The sequence below is a fragment of the Pleurodeles waltl genome, chromosome 11 (assembly GCF_031143425.1).
Source record: "Pleurodeles waltl isolate 20211129_DDA chromosome 11, aPleWal1.hap1.20221129, whole genome shotgun sequence".
NCBI lineage: Eukaryota > Metazoa > Chordata > Amphibia > Caudata > Salamandridae > Pleurodeles > Pleurodeles waltl.
The window spans coordinates 905,284,713-905,302,678 of NC_090450.1; the positions used below are offsets into that span (position 1 = coordinate 905,284,713).

The 17,966-nt window shown below is 47.0% G+C and overlaps 1 protein-coding gene across 11 annotated transcripts in view; it reads left to right on the plus strand.

The window, feature by feature from the left end:
- The window catches only part of ATXN2 (ataxin 2), a 1,121,476-nt gene that overhangs the window by 830,706 nt on the left and 272,804 nt on the right, over window positions 1–17,966 (plus strand). The window lies entirely within an intron of this gene.

Genomic DNA, 17,966 nt, shown 5'->3' on the forward strand with positions numbered 1-17,966 from the left:
TTGTTTAAGTAGGGAGGCTGGCACTCTGGAGGGGAAGGGAAAACCAGTTGCCAAACTGGTTTTCCAGGAGCGGTTAGCCTCCTTGGTGACCACACCTCTGGGTTGGGCTCTTTAGACACCAAGAGAAGGGTTCTGCTATGTTGAAAGTAGGAAGAATAGTGCATCCTGGATGGACAGATGTAATACTATGCACAAAGTGTTCATTCTGAGGTGGCCTATCGGCTAAAGCACTCGTTCTGTTCTGAGGGCATTTTCCAGGCATAAAAAGGGCGTACCTGGCACCCAGATCTCAGGGACTGGAAAAGAGGACTCCCTTGCTTAACCAAGGAGCTGGCAATGAGAGGCTGCACCAGCGTGGACTGCACCTGCTGAGCCTGGTGACTAGAAAAGGAGAAGGGGCTGTGCCTGCTGTGTCCTGATTGTGGAGCGTAGTCTCCGGAGCCCAGCTGAAGCCAGAGACTCCAAGGGTCTTTTGACTGACCTGTTGGCAGCAAAAGGCATTACTGCTGAAGAAAGTTGGGGAAAGTTTGTTGCCCAAATCTTCAAGCATCCATTCCGCGTTACTGTGCAGCACTAGAGACCAGGACCCAACGATCAAAGCTGCGTCCAAGTCTGCTGTTCCCAGAAGAGTTGTCGGCATGCACCTTGGTTGCCCACAAGGTGAGTCATCGTCTGAGGTAGAATTCTGCTGTAACTGCTATACCCACCTGAATTTCTGGACCGAGAGGACTTTGAGGGACGTCGACCCCTGTGATCAGGACTGCCTCATCAAGTTTGTGGACCAAGGAGTAGCTGCAGGAAGGCCCCCATCCACCATGTCACATCCACAGCTTTGTTGAGCATAGTCCGCATCCTCTGTCCCTGGCATCAGAACCAGTTCGTTAGGAACCTATAGCAAAGGGATAAAAGTGCCTGGAACTACCTGAAGATTTCTTCCTCTGAGGCAACTGTTTCTAAGGACCCTGCTGGTCTCCCTTAGTGGCTCCCTGCTGGAGTTGATCACCTAAAGTTAAATAACCACATTGATATTTACCCAAGTTTTTCTTTAAAAAGTTTCTAAGTGTCAAATTTGTTGAATTTGTCAATGCTTGATTGCGGTTCATATTTACTGTACATTGTAATTGCTGTATCTCCGGAACCCTCTGGTAGATCTTTTTTATTGTGGTGTCTTAAGATACATGAAAATAAAGAATGTTTTTATAAATTGGTGTCGGATTTCTAGAGGGTATCGTTGATTTCTATTTCAATTGTTTTGATGCTGTTAAAATGCTTTACCAGTGTCTTTGTGTAAACCTTGCTGCTCAGTACTACGCTACCCAGGGTTGAGCTGGAAGGTTTAACAACAAAACCTACTCATCCTAAAGGGGTTGATAAGTATATTACATGGTGGAGCTGCACAACCACACCGTATATTACACCCCATTTCCTCACAACATCACAGTTGATTTAAACAAGGATGGTTGGTCCGGTAAACACACAAAGGGCTGGAAAAACGTTTATAGAGCCACTAAAAGCCCTTGCTGGGCTATAGACAAAATAATCAGTAACACTTTCAAAAGTTTGACTGGTAAGGGGCCTATGTTGTGGACTCCACATCAGAACACAGTCTTGTCCCAGCGCCTGATGGGAAGACAAATGCTCATCCCCAGAATTGGTAGTTAGCACCTTCTGGCCCTATCTAGACCCACTAAGATGACTTGGACCAAATCATTCCTGCTGTTTTTCAGAACTCTGGGCAGGAAAGTAACAGGCGGAAAGGTGTACAGGAGTCTGCTCTTCACTTTACCCTGAATGTGTCTCCTAGAGAGGGCATTCTTGGAACTCCTGTGACACAACTAAACATTCTCGATGGTGGTGAAGAGATCTAAACATAGTTTGTGATCCTCCAGGTGCTGCCGGGTCAGCAGGTCTGCCTGATGTTTAAAGACCTGCCAGGTGGTTCATGATCAGGAAAATACCCTGATCTCTTGCTAACTTCAGAAGCATAGCTCCCCTGGCACTGGACTTAGGATCCCTCACCACTCTGTTTGTGCAATACCACAGGCATGGGTGTTGCCCTTGAGAACCTGCTCTGGCCTCCCCTCCCCTCTCCTCCTCACCTCTGATCTCCTACTTCCTTAGTTGCCCAACCCCCCAAAATCCATCAGGTATGTATCAGTCACCACCATCAACTCTCGGTAGGGAGGGCAGTCTGCCACGGGTCAGATTGAAGTCAAGCAGCCACCATTGCAGAGCTGGGTCAGTTTCCTCCAAAATCTGTGTGACATCCGACTGGTTTCTTTGGTGTAGGGCTCACTGAGACTTCAGCTCTCACTGCAGAGCTTGCATATGCCACCTAGGGGTGAAGGAGACAAGCAGGAGGCCAATAGACCCAGACATCCGAGCTACTCACTGAGTTCTAGGACTGAGGCTGAAATATTCCAGTCATAGCCTGAAAGTCGTGGAGTAAAGGGCTTGAACGGCACCATATCCAGATGCCTTCAGTAAACAGGCGCCTCTGCAAAGGAGGCAATTGCAACTTTGGCTCATGGCTTGACAGCCCCAATGATGTTAGGGTTTGCTGCCTTCTACAGGTAGTTCATGACTGACTGTGGCAAGCTAGGTATTGAGGTAGGGAAAACCGGTATCACCAACTTCCGAAAGTGTGCTGCGACCACGACCATAACTTTTGTGAACATCTGAGGGGCACTGTTAAGGCTGACCGGGAGCTTGCAATCTGAAAATGCTCTGGCCAACTTTGCACCACAAGTAGTGTCAGTAGGACTACAAGGCGGAGTCATGACAATACACATCCTGCAGGTCTAGTGCAACCATCCGGTCACCTGGATAGACGTCAGACAGCACTGGCACCAAATTCAGCACAGGAAGAAGGCATTCAGAGGGGGTAAAAATCTAAAATAGGTTGATGTTCTTCAGCATGAGGAATTAACAGGTGTAGCAACCCTTCCCTACTTCTGAGGGAAGCACCCCTTCGATGGTCTCTTTGGCCAAAAGAGCCTACACCTTTTTGCAGCAAGATGGAAGGGTGCTGCTTTGAAAGCTGTCATGATGTGGGAAGAGGTTCAGATCTGCCAGGAAAGAATGGTGGGGCACAGCCCTGCTGGATGACCTGGACAATCCATCTTTTGGATGTGATGGTCCACTTCTCTGAAAGAAAATGTTTGTTCCTGCCTCCTTCAGGCCGCGAAGAGCAAACAAAGGCCGATGCCTGCAGGGGGAGGGGAGGACTTAGTGGAGCTTTGCTCCTGGTGATCTTGGCTGGATCCCCAGCCAAAGGTACGAAAGAGCTGGGATGATTACTGCTGAGGTGGCAGTGCCTATACGCCAGTGCCCTGTATAAACCTCTTAATGGTAGGAACAGCTGAGGCTTCTGTCAAGCAGAAGTAATTGCGGCTAAGGAAAGTGCTATAGCTCAGCGATTCCTCAAAGCATTCGAGGGTAGAACCAATCTTTTCACCAGAAAGGGAGGAACCATCAAAAGGCCTGTCCATGAGGGACCCATAAATGTCCCCTGAAATGCCAGTAAATCTTATTCACACATGGCAGCACAGCACCACACTACTGCCCACTGCACGCCCCAAACATTTGGTAGTTTCCAGGCCAGCTTGGATTACTTATTTGCCTGCATGCTGGCAGTCCGGAATGGTTTCAGCAAGAGGCTCTGAACTTCTTGAAACCACTGTAAGATCTCACTGGGCACGTCTTAAAGTGCATGCATGTAATGGCCTAACAAACAGACGGCATTGACTGAAAGAAACACCAAACAGTTGGAGGAGAACGTCAGTTTCCCAGATTCCTCTGTCCTTTTAAACCCCCTGTCCAGAGTGGTCGCAGGGATTGTATTAATGATTAACTTTACTGGTGGAATCTTGGACCATCAAACTATCAGGACTTGGGTGCCGAGTAAGGACGTTTGGATAGCCATGTGCTGGCCTAAGGCGTCTGGCTATTGACAGGTAGGCAAGAGCTGGACTTTGCCCAGGTACTCATAAGGACTTCAGTAAGGGCTTGACTAAATAGAAATAAGGGTTCAGATGAAACTGGATCCAGGTGTACAATCCTAGTTAGTACACTGCTTTTGATTTACACTGAGGGTAGGTGTAGGTCCAGAACCTCATCTGTACATTTAATTTCCACATCAAAAGATGTGCTCCCTTCCTTAGAGGGTGCAGAGGGCAACACTTATCCTTTGTCCGAGGAGGTAGCCAACCCAGTGGCCACTTGCAAGTCCATGTTAATGTCATCTAGTGTGGGGGTAAATTATCCCCATCATGTCAGGGGCTCAATTTCCTGCAGCGGCAATGTCCGGATCGCCTTTGATGCAGAAGAAACCGTCACAGATCTTAGACCAGGAGTGGCAGTTAGAACCAGACGTGATGCAGAATCTGACATGAGATTAAGGGCGGACCTCTCAACGCTAGCCTGGCTAAATGCCTCTGCTGATCAATGGGGTCTGAGGATTCGCCACAGGAAGCCATAGGAGTGCCATAAATATACAGCATTACCTCCCTGAAGACCTCTCCTTGCTGCAGCGTCAGCCCAGGAAAGTTGAGTTGTGCCAGGAGCAGCTGAGGAATCTGCTTTGTGATCAAGGATCAGGAGCATGATCAACTGGCACCTTGACACTCTCCAGACTTCTTTTTGAACAGAGTGGTGGAATGGAGTTCAGTCCTGCTTCGAATTTCTTGCGCTTTTTTTTTTGACTTACTAGATGACTGCAAAGACGACTTGTTGTGGAAGTGGCATTGAGACCAGGAGTGAGTCCGTACGGTAGATTTGGAGCAGGAGCTAGAGTTACATGAGGTCCAAAACTTCTTTCAATGTTTGTTGACATACAGCATTGTTTTGTGGGCCTGCACCACCTTTGGGTGCATAAGGCCATGTGGATTATTCTATAGAGTAGGAATCTCCAGTTAGAATTATTCATCATAATTCCTAATTTTCTGTCAGGAAATCAGTGAGTTTTTTCAAGTTCAAAGAAAATCTTAGCTGTAAAGGCTCTTGTTCAGCCAATTGTTCATCTAAAGAAAACATGGGCAACTGCCTGAGATAGGAGATCCTCTCGAACTGGCAGCCTCATCGGAACCTGATCCAGAGGATCGATACTCATGTCCAGGAGTTCTAGATACCCCACCCGCCATGCCCAATCCAGAGTCACTAGGATGACTTGAGCCCAGTAGGTTCTGATCTTATAGAGAACTCGGTGCAGGAGTGGTATTTGTCAAAAGGCATACATTAGTCCCAAATTCTTTTCTAAACGGAATGGGTCTCAGAGCGAGAGCTGCCTTGGAAAGTCCAACACCCAGACATGCTGACATTGCACTTTCTCAGTGATAGCCAATAGATAGTCAAGCTACTCTCATAAGAGTCCTTGCACCACCTTCGGGTACAGATGCCATTTGTAATCCACAAAGAGTTGACAGCTGAGTTTGTCCAACCTGGCATTCAGAGATCCTTCCAGGTGTTGTACAACCATAAATCTGTCCTGGTATTTTAACCATGTCTAAAATTCAGATTCTGGGACTCCTGGCAAAGGGTCCATGACTCCAGTCTGCCCTGCTTGTTGCGGTACCACCTGGTGGTGTTGTTGTCTGTGAACACCTGGAACTGTCTTCCCTTCATGAATGGGAGAAAGGCTTGCAATGCCAAGTGTATGGCCCTCAGCTCTAGAAGGTTGATGTGAAGCCGTGCCTCCAGTGGAGGCTAGAGTCCTCTGATCTCCGCCCCTCTTACAGGCCCGCCACATCCCATAAGTTTTGCATCCGTCACCACTGTCAACTCTGGATGGGGAAGGGAGAGGGGCCTGCTGATGACCCAGTTGTGGTCCAGCAACCACCTCAGCAGGTCTTTTGCATGTTCCTGTGAAATCCATACCAAGTCAGAGAGCTTCTCCTGTGGCTGTAGCTACTGGGACTTCAGGTCCCACTTCAGAGCCTCTATGTGCCACCTGGCGTAATTCACTAGAAGGATGTAGGAGGCAGTCGAGACACAGCAGCCTCAGAATCAGTCTTGCCAATATCCAGGACTGAGGCTGAAACAAATCAAATCAAATCATTAACATTTATAAAGCGTGCTACTCACCCGTGCGGGTCTCAAGGCGCTAGGGGAAAGGGGGCGGGGGGTTACTGCTGCTCGAAAAGCCAGGTTTTTAGGAGTCTCCGGAACGCAGAGTGGTCCTGGGTGGTCCTGAGGCTGGTGGGGAGGGAGTTCCAGGTTTTGGCTGCCAGGAAGGAGAAAGACCCCCCCACCCGCTGTGGAGCGGCGGATGCGAGGGACGGCAGCGAGCGCGAGGCCAGAGGAACGGAGGAGGCGGGTGGGGACGTAGAAGCTGAGGCGTCGGTTGAGGTATTCCGGTCCCTTGTTGTGGAGGGCTTTGTGTGCGTGGATGAGAAGTCGAAAGGTGATCCTTTTGCTGACTGGGAGCCAATGCAGGTGTCTCAGGTGTGCGGAGATGTGGCTGTTGCAGGGTACGTCGAGGATGAGGCGGGCCGAGGCGTTTTGAATGCGTTGCAGGCGATTTTGGAGTTTGGCGGTGGTCCCAGCGTAGAGGGTGTTGCCGTAGTCTCAGGCGGCTCGTGACGAGGGCGTGGGTCACGGTTTTTCTAGTGTCGGCGGGGATCCAGCGGAAGATCTTGCGGAGCATGCGGAGGGTGAGGAAGCAGGCGGAGGACACGGCGTTGACTTGTTTGGTCATGGTGAGAAGGGGGTCCAAGATGAAGCCGAGGTTGCGGGCGTGGTCTGTGGGGGTCGGTGCGGGGCCGTGGGCCACCAGGAGTCATCCCAGGCGGACGGGGTGTTGCCGAGGATGAGGACTTCCATTTTGTCAGAGTTCAGCTTTAGGCGGCTGAGCCTCATCCAATCTGCGACGTCCTTCATCCCCTCTTGTAGGTTGGTCTTGCCGCTGGCGGGGTCCTTGGTGAGGGAGAGTATAAGTTGGGTGTCGTCGGCGTAGGAGGTGATGATGATGTCGTGCTTGCGTACGATGTTGGCGAGGGGGCTCATGTAGACATTGAAGAGTGTCGGGCTGAGCGATGAGCCTTGAGGTACGCCGCAGATCATCTCGGTGGGGTCTGAGCGAAACGTTGGGAGGTAAACTCTTTGGGAACGGTTTGAGAGGTAGGAGGCGATCCAGTCCAGGGCCTGGCCTTGGATCCCGGTGGAGCGGAGGCGGGTGATTAGGGTGCGGTGACAGACGGTGTCGAAGGCAGCCGAGAGGTCGAGGAGGATGAGGGCGACTGTTTCACCGTTGTCATTCAGGGTTCTGATGTCGTCTGTGACTGAGATGAGGGCGGTTTCCGTGCTGTGGTTGGTTCGGAATCCGGTTTGTGAAGGGTCGAGCAGGTTGTTGTTTTCCAGGAAGGTGGTCAGCTGTTTGTTGACGGTCTTCTCTATTACCTTGGCTGGGAAAGGCAGGAGAGAGATGGGGCGGAAGTTTTTCAGGTCGCTCGGGTCAGCCGTAGGTTTCTTTAGGAGGGCGTTGACTTCGGCGTGTTTCCAGCATTCGGGGAAGGTAGCAGAAGAAAAAGAAGAGTTGATGACAGCCTGGAGGTGCGGGGCGATGATGTCGTCGGCTTTATTAAAGATGAAGTGAGGGCAGGGGTCCGAAGGGGCGCCGGAGTGGATAGAGTTCATGATGGATTTGGTTTCTTCAGTGTTGATGTGGGTCCAGTTGTTGAGGGTGAAGGCCGGGGGTGCAGGTTCGGTGATGTTTGGTTGGGTCTGGTGTCCGAAGCTGTCGTGGAGGTCGCTGATCTTGCGATGGAAGAAGGTGGCGAGGGATTCGGACAAATCCTGTGAGGGCGTGACGGCGTTGGGGTTGGAGAACTCCTTGACGATGCTGAAAAGTTCTCTGCTGTTGTGGCTGTTTTTGTCCAGTCTGTCGGTGAAAAAGTTCCTTTTGGCAGTGCGGATCAGGTGGTGGTGTTCGCGGGTAGCGTTCTTGAGGGCGGTCATGTTGTCAGCGGTGTGGTCCTTGCGCCAGGCCTTCTCGAGGGTGCGACAAGTTTTCTTTGATTCTTTGAGGGTGTCAGAGAGGTTTTTTGGTGTTGGTCTGTCGATGCGTGCGTTTGAGGGGAGCAAGGTTGTCTGCGCAGTTGGAGAGCCAGTTTGTGAGGCTGAGGGCTGCGTCGTTGGTGTCGGTGGTGAGGGTGGGTTGGTTGGCGGCATGGGATTGTAGTCAGAATGTCCAGGACTATCCATTCTGGAGAGTAAGCGCAAAACTGCAATGTGTTCAGAATAAGTTTAAAGGGGAGCTTTTGAGACGGAGTCAGGTGTAACTGCAGCACATTGATGGTTAACTCCAACAAATGGAGGTAGTTTGCCGTAGTATAGAGGGTGAATGATGACTGCCTGTGGTAGCCCGCCTTTAGCAGCCAGTCATCGAGGTAGAGGAATGACTGGAACCCCTGACCTCTGAAAATTTGATGCAATCACTGGCATTCACTTTGATGAACCCCTGAGGGTTACTGGTGAGGCCAAAAGGGAGCACAGTGAACTGGAAATGCTCTTGCTCTGTGGTCCTGCAGAACAGTAATATGAAAATACATGTACTGGAGGTCTCATGCTAGCTTCCACTTTATAGGATTCAGGGCAGACAAGAACTGTGCCAGGGCAAGGATTTTGAATTTCTTCTAGACAGGGAGGTGTTGAGAGGGCGACGATATAGGGGGAGTCCTCTGTCCTTTTTTGGCACCCTAAATTAGCAGAAATAGCAACCACAACCTTCTGTTGCTGGTACCCTCTTGATGGCTCCTTTGGGCCAAAGAGCCTGCATCTCCTCGCGTAGCAAGGAGAGGTGATCCTCCATCAGTGCCAAAGGTGCAGCAGTTTCCATTTCAGCAGAGCGTAACCCTGTTGGACAATTTGTAGCACCCAAGCTTGCCATTGGGGCAGCTGGTGCCTGAGCCTGCTGCAGGCAGAGTCTGCTTGCTGCGTTGAGGACATGCAAAAGGGGTGTGGAGGCTGCAGCTGCTCTAGAGTTGGGGGATTGGACATAAAGGCAACATAAAGTCCCATGTCCTCTGAGAACAGCTTATATGGTCACAGGAGGTCCTTTGGGTGGGGGTATGGATGATATTTGGAGTGTATCTCGTTGGCCCTAAGGCAGCCAAGCAGTTGGCATAAGGAGGTTGATGCAGCGCCTCGGAGTTTACCAACAACCTGGCAGTGACCCAACTCTTCTTGGACAAGGTGAGGAAATGGGGTGTATTACATGGTGTGGTTTTATGACCTCACCGTGTAATTCACTTGCCAACCCCTTTAGAACTAGTAGGTTTTGTTTGTTAAACCCTCTAGCACAACCCTGGGTAGCTGTGGCACTGAGTAGCAAAACTTAAACAAAGAAACAAGCATAAAGCATTTAAACAGCACCAAGACAAATGAAATCAACGAGATACTCAAGAAATCGTATTTGTTTGCAAATCTCTCTAGAAGGGCAGAAAGCTGTCTCATGGAGAAACCCTATGTGCAGTAGCGGATGGTCAGAGGGGACTTAAGGCACAAAAGTGGCAACTTTGTAAAAGTTGCACATTGCAACAAGTTACATTAATTTCGACATGGGCATCAAGTCGGGCTTAATGTAACAAGTCATGTGATTCCTTGCGGTATCAACTTTAATAGTCCCAGTAAGCTGTTAGCAGGGCTGCTGTGGCAGCCTGCCTCTCTGCACTCTCCATTGGGGCTACTAGCCTTTTTCACAATAACAAAATTACAATTATGTGGTTTTACTACGGAAACATGTAGAAACACATGTACCACTTTAGAATATACAGCACCATACCTTAGGGCTCACTAGGCATGCCTTAAGGTGACCTTATGTATATTAAAGAAGGAAAACCTGGCTATGCTATGAATTTAAATAGCAAAGTCTTGTTATCCATTTAAAACTGGCCCTCCAGTCTGCAGTGGCAGACTAGGAGCCATGTTTTACTCTTGTCACACCAAGGTGGAAAATCAATGCTGCAGTCCCTGGGGTGACATGCTAACTTTTAATACCCCTGCGTACCTATATACTAGGGACTTAAAGTAAGTTAGCTTACGCCAGTCAGGTATAAATCTATAAAACATACACAGTTTAATGTCAGGGCACAGTCACTGGGGTCTGGTTATCAGGCCACAGTGCGTTATTCAGAGTTGAAAACCAGCAGCATCATTCCAGAACTTTGTTGGTGACCATACAAAAAGAGGCATTCCCTTCCAGGTTTTATGAACGGTTTGACACATGTTCCCTCCCACACAGTTTGCAATGCTGCAGCTGGACATTAATTTGGTCCCCTACTTCCTCATGTTCCCTCCTTTTCAGCCCCTGCACAGCAGTTTGCTGAGATTTCTGACCCTATAAACCAATTTCTCATTGTGATCACATAAGTTTGTCGCATGAGCGAGCTCCAAGCTTTCTCAGTGAAGCCACCCTGCTCCACCTTTTTGCCAGATAAGCTGATGTTGAGGACCAAGGCGGCCTTTTTACCTAAGTCACGACATCATTTGATATTGGGCAAACAGTGTTCTTTTCCCTTCCTCACTGCTTGAAAGAGGATATGTAAGGAAATGCCTCTTTTTGTATGGTCACCCCCAAATATTCCGACTGATGCTGCTGGTTTTTCGACTCTGATAGTGAACTGAGGCATGCTAGCCAGATCTCAGTGCCAGTGCCCTGACCCTAAAGTGTATGTCGAACTGGCTATGCCCAATTGGAGATGGCTAACTTACCTGTAAGTCCCTAGTAAGTGGTACTCTGGTACCCAGGACATGTAAGTTAGAGGGGTACCCATGGCTTGCAGCACTGATTGTGCCACCCGGAAGGTTTGCCCCTCCCATGCGCGCCCCCCCCCCCACCCCAAGTAAAAAGAGACTCCCAGTCCGCCACTGCAGACTGTTACAGCAGTCATGCTTTGCAGGTCCAACTTTGCCATTAAAAGCTATGGCAAAGCACCACTTCCACTGCACATATGTAGAAGTCACCCCTCTGGCAGGCCTACTGAGCCCTAAAAACAGTGCAACATATGACACAGGCAGGACGTGTACCTTACATGTCATGACAGTAAAACACATTCGAAACAACCATTTTTACTGTGGAAAGACTTGGTCGCCCAATTGTCGAGCACAGGATTTCATGCTGACCCCTTAGATGTGCAAACTCCTGAACGGCGTGACCAAAGTGGGCACTGCTAGGTATCAAACAACTTGTTAAATTAAGCCTCACTTGTATCTCAAGTTGAAATTAATGTAACTAGTTGCAGTGTGCATCTTTAGCAAAGCTGCCACTATGTTATCTTTAAAACGCCTGTGCCTTCCTGTGCAAGCATGGAGCCTTCTCCACAAGACAGCTTTCTGCCCTCCTTGAGCAACATGCCAATAAGGTATCGCAGGCCAGGGAGGTGTCACCTCCCTCCTGCAGAAAGACACTCAGGTGTAAGCCCCAAAAGGCAGGCTTCAAATGTGAAGCCACCTTGGAAAAGCGGATGTAGCAAAACCATGGGGGAGGTCTGTCCCATTGTTGAGGGAGACAGACTGGCACAGGGACCAGAGAGGGGAAACTAGTTGCCAAACGGGTAACCCCATGAGATCTGCATTCGACTTGGTCCCTAGGACTAAGTTATGGGATTGCATACTGGAACAGGGAATGCCTAGGGCTCTAGTGCGACTCTTAATGAATCTTCATGCATACACTTATGCCCAAGTCCGCTGGGGTAAGCCTGGCGAGGTTACGGACAGGTTTCATGTTTTGAAAGGTGTTAGACAAGGATGTGTCCTGGCTCCCACTTTGTTTTCCCTGTTTATTAATGGGGTTACCAAATATTTTGCAACACATCCCACGGATGCTCCCCAGATAGCGGGAATGAAAGTACCATTGCTCATGTTCGCGGATGATACCTTGTTATTATCAAAGACAAGGCAAGGGCTCCAGCAGGCCCTACTCAGATTTGAGTTATTTTGTGACGAGCATGAGCTAGAAGTAAATGTTTCTAAAACAAAATTCATGGTACTAAGAGGTCAATCACAAACTGTGGCAAGGGTTAAAATGGGTGGGGCTATTCTTGAGCAAACTAACGAATTTACATATCTGGGTGTGCATTTTAGTGATAATTTTAGTTGGAAACCCCAGATTGATATCAAAGCACTTAAACATGTTCAATTAGGCGGTGCCCTTCTTAAGGAATATAAAAGATCATTTACCCGCCCGATGTCCCCACTTATGGAAATCTATGGGTCAAAAATTCTTCCCTCAGTCTTGTATGGGGCAGAGCTTTGGGGTTATAGCAATCTGGACCGACTGATGCTGGCCCAAAATAGATTTACAAGAGGGGCGGTTGGTCTTCCGAGGTCATCCCCACGCATCCCGCTCCTTTATGATCTTGGGCTCCAACCGGTGGAAGATCAAGCCAGATTTCGGCCCTTGGCCTTCTGGCGGAGGCTGTGGTCTACCCCAGAGCTGTTATTATATGCGAAAGCATGCCTCGAGGTTAGGGACACCCTAGGATCCGATAAGATTGGTTGGTTTAAGGGTGTTAGAACCACCCTTTGTGCCATGGGTTTAGGTGCCCTTTGGCACAACCCAGACTCACCTACTTTTCCTTCAAAAAAAGAGCTGAAACAACTATATTGGGAATGGGTGGTAGGCATAAGACACTCATCCCTTATAGGTAGTTCCCTTACAACAACATTTGTACACGTGAAAGATGTCTCTGCAATTGAAAAGTACTGGGATGTTATTACGAAACCTATGGACCGCAAATTATATCACCAAGTTAGAGTGGGCTCAATACCATTAAGGTGTTTAACTTCAACCTGGGGCACTGGAGGCCCAGATAATTGCCCATTGTGTACTGAAATGTGGGAAAATGTGAGCCATTTGTTTTTTGTCTGTCCATTATATGCTGCCCCAAGGAAGAAGTGGTTGGTACCCCTATGCAAAAATCTGGGCACACAATCGGCCGAGACTGCTTGTAGGATCCTTAAAACTGATCTTTCACCTACTATAGCAATAGGGGTGGCCAAATTCCTGGGGTGGGCATGGATAATTCGTTCTGAACTACTAAAACAGCTACATGTTTTAGATAAGTAAATTATCTTGAATTTTAGAACTGAGTTTTTAAAGTAATGTACTTCTTTTTTTAATATGTTAAAATATTTAACAAATGAAGCATTAGATAGATTTAATACGTTCTTAGTAGCTTTTATGAAATATTGTATTTATTGTTTTAATCGTTAGTACTGATAATTTTGTAAGTATTATGACGTATAGCATGTCTTTTATGATGAAATATCGAATAAAGACTTCATTGACTTGGGTCACCCCATGAGGTAGCTCTAATCCGAGTGTGGGTTAGTGAGGGCTGTACACCAGGAAAGGGGTCTCACCATCTTGAGAGGGGGCAGAATGATGCATTCTGAGATAGCCAGATGCCACACCACACAGGAAGTGGTCACCAGGTGGGAGGGAACCTGGTAGCCCATTGGCTACCAACCGCATCCTGCCCTGAGAGCACTTTACAAGAATAAAGAACGCACCTATGGCCCCCAGACTTCAGATCTTGATCAACTTAGAAGAACTGCCCTGCTGCACCATGGGATCAGCAACAAGAGGTTGCACCGATGAGAACTGCACCTGGTGGCTAGCAAAGAGGGACTGTGTCTGCCATGTCCTTCTGAAGGAGAAGTTGTCTCCAAAGCCCAGTCAAGCCAAAATAATTCAAAGAGCCAGCTGACTGGCCTCCTGTTCGCAGCACAAGGACACAACAGCTGAAAGAAGCCTGCTGGGGCAAGTTAGTAACCCAAAGTTTTCAAGCCCCAACCACCATCACAGTGCAGCACAGAGGACCTAGGCCCCATGCACAGAGTTGCATCTGAGTTCTCTGAGCCCAGGAGTGCTGTTGGAGAGTTGTTGAGATCCTCAAAAGCAAAGCTGTCAACTTGGCCTGTGACCCGATAGTGGGCGACTGGTGGCCAGACCGGAGAGTACTTTGTAGGTTGTCGACCATGCAACCAGGACCCCCTCACTATCTTCGTGGACCGAGGAGTCCCTACAGGAAGACCTCCATTGCATCCACACCATCCTTAAAGTATCTTCAGCATTCTTTATCGCTTGCATCAGGATCACTCCATAGCAATCAATTATAATGTGTATGAAGTGCCTGGAACTGCTGAAGGACTGTTTCCACTGTGAAGGTAACTGTTCTTTAGGACCTTGCAGGTCCCCCTGACAAGCTCCCTGCTGGAGTTGGTTTCCCCAAGTACGTGCAATTAACCTCTGTGACACTTACCCACGTTTTTGTTTTTGACAAAGTTTCTAAGTGTCCAATTTGTTGACTTTGCCAAGGCTTGTTGTCTATTGAGTGAAATTGCACCAATGTATTATTGCTTATACAATCTATATCTCAGGGAACCTCCGTTGGATCTTTTTCGTTCTACTGTTTAATTTCCTATAAAAATACCTCTTTTTATAAATTGGTTTCTGATTTCTTAAGTCTTGATTTCGTCAGTTGTTTTGGTGGTGTTTACATGCTTAACAGTTGTTCATCTGTGTAAGCCTTGCTGCTCAGTGACACAGCTACCCAGGATTGAGCTGAGGGTTTGACAGATGAAGCCCAATGGTCCTAAAGGACTTGGTAAGTGTATTGCATAGTGATGTTGCTCTGCCACGCCATATAATACACCCCATTTTCTCACCGGAGATAATCCATTGCTAAGGAATCTGTGGTTAGATGTAATCTAAAGAATATGTTCCTTACCTTTGATAACACTGTTTCTGGTGAATACTCTTATCTACCTGCACATTATTCACTGCCCTCCCACCACCCTTTTCTGTGGCATGGCTTCTTTTTAACATCTCGTATGGTCCCAAGTTAAAGCTACTCATTGGTACCTCCTATTCTGTTCTCCACTGCGTTCGAGAGCATTGAAATAGTAAAGCAAGAATGTGACATGACGGGGTGGAACATAGTCATGAATGTAGACATGACTGGGTGGTACGTAGTCAGTGCAGAGCCTGAAATGAAAATATCTTGATGGGGCCTGGGTAATAATCTAAAGATGAGGAATCTCTAGTTACATAGCATATCAACCTGAAAAAATGTTACCAAAGATAAGGAAAATATTTATCAATAATTGTTGGCTCAAACCAAACTCAGCAACATTAACCTAGATACATCGGAATCCCATCTTTCACGCAGTAATGCCAAGTCACTCCAATTCTCCGTAGACGCTGATATCACCCTCAAGGAAAAGCATCACCAAGAAAAACCAAAACAGACTGGTATCAGCTTTTTCCACTAACAAAAGTGAAACAGTTCCTCCCAGAAAGGAACTTCAGAACTACTGTTCAAGTCTTTGTACTCTTGCACTGCATTTCTTTGCAGCATCCGAGACTTGGCCTCCTGCAGGGATCGCCTCAAAAGGCCCTAGATATTCATCACCATGTCACAACCATCGTCAGGGTGCTCTGCTGGCTCTCTTTACCAGTCAAGCTTGGCTACTTCATCTACAAAGCCACAAAGCCATTTTGACCTTTACCCCTACCTTTTTCCAGGGTAGAACAAAATCAGACTAGATGACAAGTAAAAAGAAAAGAAAGGGAAAAAATAAGTCAGCAGACCTTCAACTGTGCCTCATCCTTGCTCTAATGTAGGGGAGAGCAAAAGTCGGGTACCTCTTTAATGAACACTACATCATGAGGCAGAAACATTACACTCTCTCTCATGAGGCAGAAACAATCCACTTTCTCTCAAGTCAAGTCTCTTGGACACTAGCTATCCATCCAATTATGTATTGACTATGTCTATGCTTTTGTCCCTGTGCTGCGTGACTTTGGTTCACACTACATAAATACCATGTACATACATGCATAAATCTCATTTTATTAGAGTGATGTTAAACCACATAAAAAGGAAGACTGCACTTACCGGCAAAAGGGTTGATAGCATTTCAGTTTCTGTCAGACAATATCTCAGAACTGTTCAGTGTGGTAAGTTTGAAGAGTTGGTTCCTGTAATCTATGTCCCAAAGTCATGCACCTGTTGTTTTTGGTGCTGCACAGTATTAAGGAAAAGTCCAAATTTAAAAACTGTGATTCAAAGCATGATGATTGAGAAACAAACGCAGACACTACTTGCTGTCTGAGGAGATGGTAGGCTTCTCACAGACTTTCTCCTGTGCTTTGTGTATTTAAGCCTTTTTAAGTATTATTTCCAATTAATGTAAGCAGAAGGAAAATACTCCACTCTTAGCATGCTTATCTAAGTTTTTCCATTTTGTCCTGTCCTTAGCTAAAAGAGTGCAGAATATTGACGATGGGGTTTCTTGGAAGTGTTTGCACTGTTCTGTGTATTCTTGAAAGGGTAGTTTTTCCTAGTTAACCGTTATTTCTAGATTTTAAAATGTTTGCAGAATTCCTTTTTGCCTTGTGCCTTACGAGGTGTTTTGCTCCTCCTTTCATTTTTTTTAGCTCTGAAACTGTTTTATTGGTGGCAATTACTTTACCAAGAAAACTGAGCGAAGTTCCAGGCATATGTTTACAAAACTCCTTGTCTTCTATTACTCTGATATTTTGAGGACCCTCCTTGCAAAACCTCAACTACCTCCTACCTAGCCACACCCCTCCCTGCCTTTATTGTAAGGACATAAAAAGCTGCATGGGCTAGTTTTCATTTGATTTTTAGAGTCATAGAAAGGAAAAACTGCAAGGGAACAGATGGTTTCCAGACTGTTTTCGATTAAAGTGTTTTCTGAATTGTCAAAGAATACCCACCAAGCCAATCGGGCTCCCTATGGGAGAGATGAGCAGCTATGTGTGTGCACTTGAGGGGAGTTCTGGTTATAGACCTTTCTCAAATGCCCACTTCAATCCTTACAATCCCAAAGCACCTTACTCATGATTGTTTGTGAGGGCCAAACCTCAGATCCTGCAGTTCTTGAGATTGGAATGATATAGACCATAAACCTGCATAGTTGGTGCTTTATAGGACGTAGAACCTGTAAGAAGGCATATCCATTACAAGCATTGTATTTAACTTTGGGAATGTTCGTTTTGTTGGGTTCTTGAGTTTCCCCACGTGGTCCTCATCATCCTGATGCCTCACTTTCTGAGGCATGTTGTTTTCTTGCTTTAATACTGGTTATATCCCTTCTTGTTGTGTTGCCCTCTGGGAATGGAGTGGATTGAAGGGAGGAGGCACACGAATGGGTTGGAATTGACTTCTTCAAAGCAAGTAACATTTTCATGGAGTTGCTGTGTCACTTCCGTTTGGATGCCACTTGCCACTGATTGGGAGCATTGCTTAAATATCTTCTGGAGCCAGGTGCCAAAAGATACTAGTAAGATTCAAAATCTGTGGGAGAGAAAATAAATATGAAAAATGAAATTTCTGCTTTCCTACATAAATGATACTAGCAAAGGCAAGTACCCTATTCTTTTCCACCTATTCCACTAGTCAGAAACTGATCATGCATGCACTTGCATTGAGAGCTCTAGCAATAACTTGTGTTAACCCTCAAAATAGAAATGTTTTTGTAAGTGGTGGGCGTTCTGCTACGTATTTCAGCCATCTCCTATTAATGCCATCTATTTAATACCGTTGATAGATTCAGAACATGCAAGAGATGATTGCTTGTTAAACCATGTTTCACTGGCTTCCTTTTCGTTCTGTGCTAGAATTGTGCCGAGATCCCCCAGGAACCACCTCACACAGTCTGGTACAGGCTAGCTAAAGGAACACCACATACCACGGGTAATAGTAAGCTTGATTACACGCAGATATAATGCTGAAGGAGGCACGTGCAACTCAGTAGCTGGTCTCCAATTCAGATTATACTGTGTTTGTGTCTTTAGTCCCACTTGTGGGTTTTGAATTGGTTTCATGGAGTATTTCCTCAGGCTCATGTATCCTTTAAGACTTTTTCCAGGTATATTTGTGAATAGCAATAGTTTAAACCAGGCTCTGGCTAAATTCCAAATTTCTGTGATTGACCCT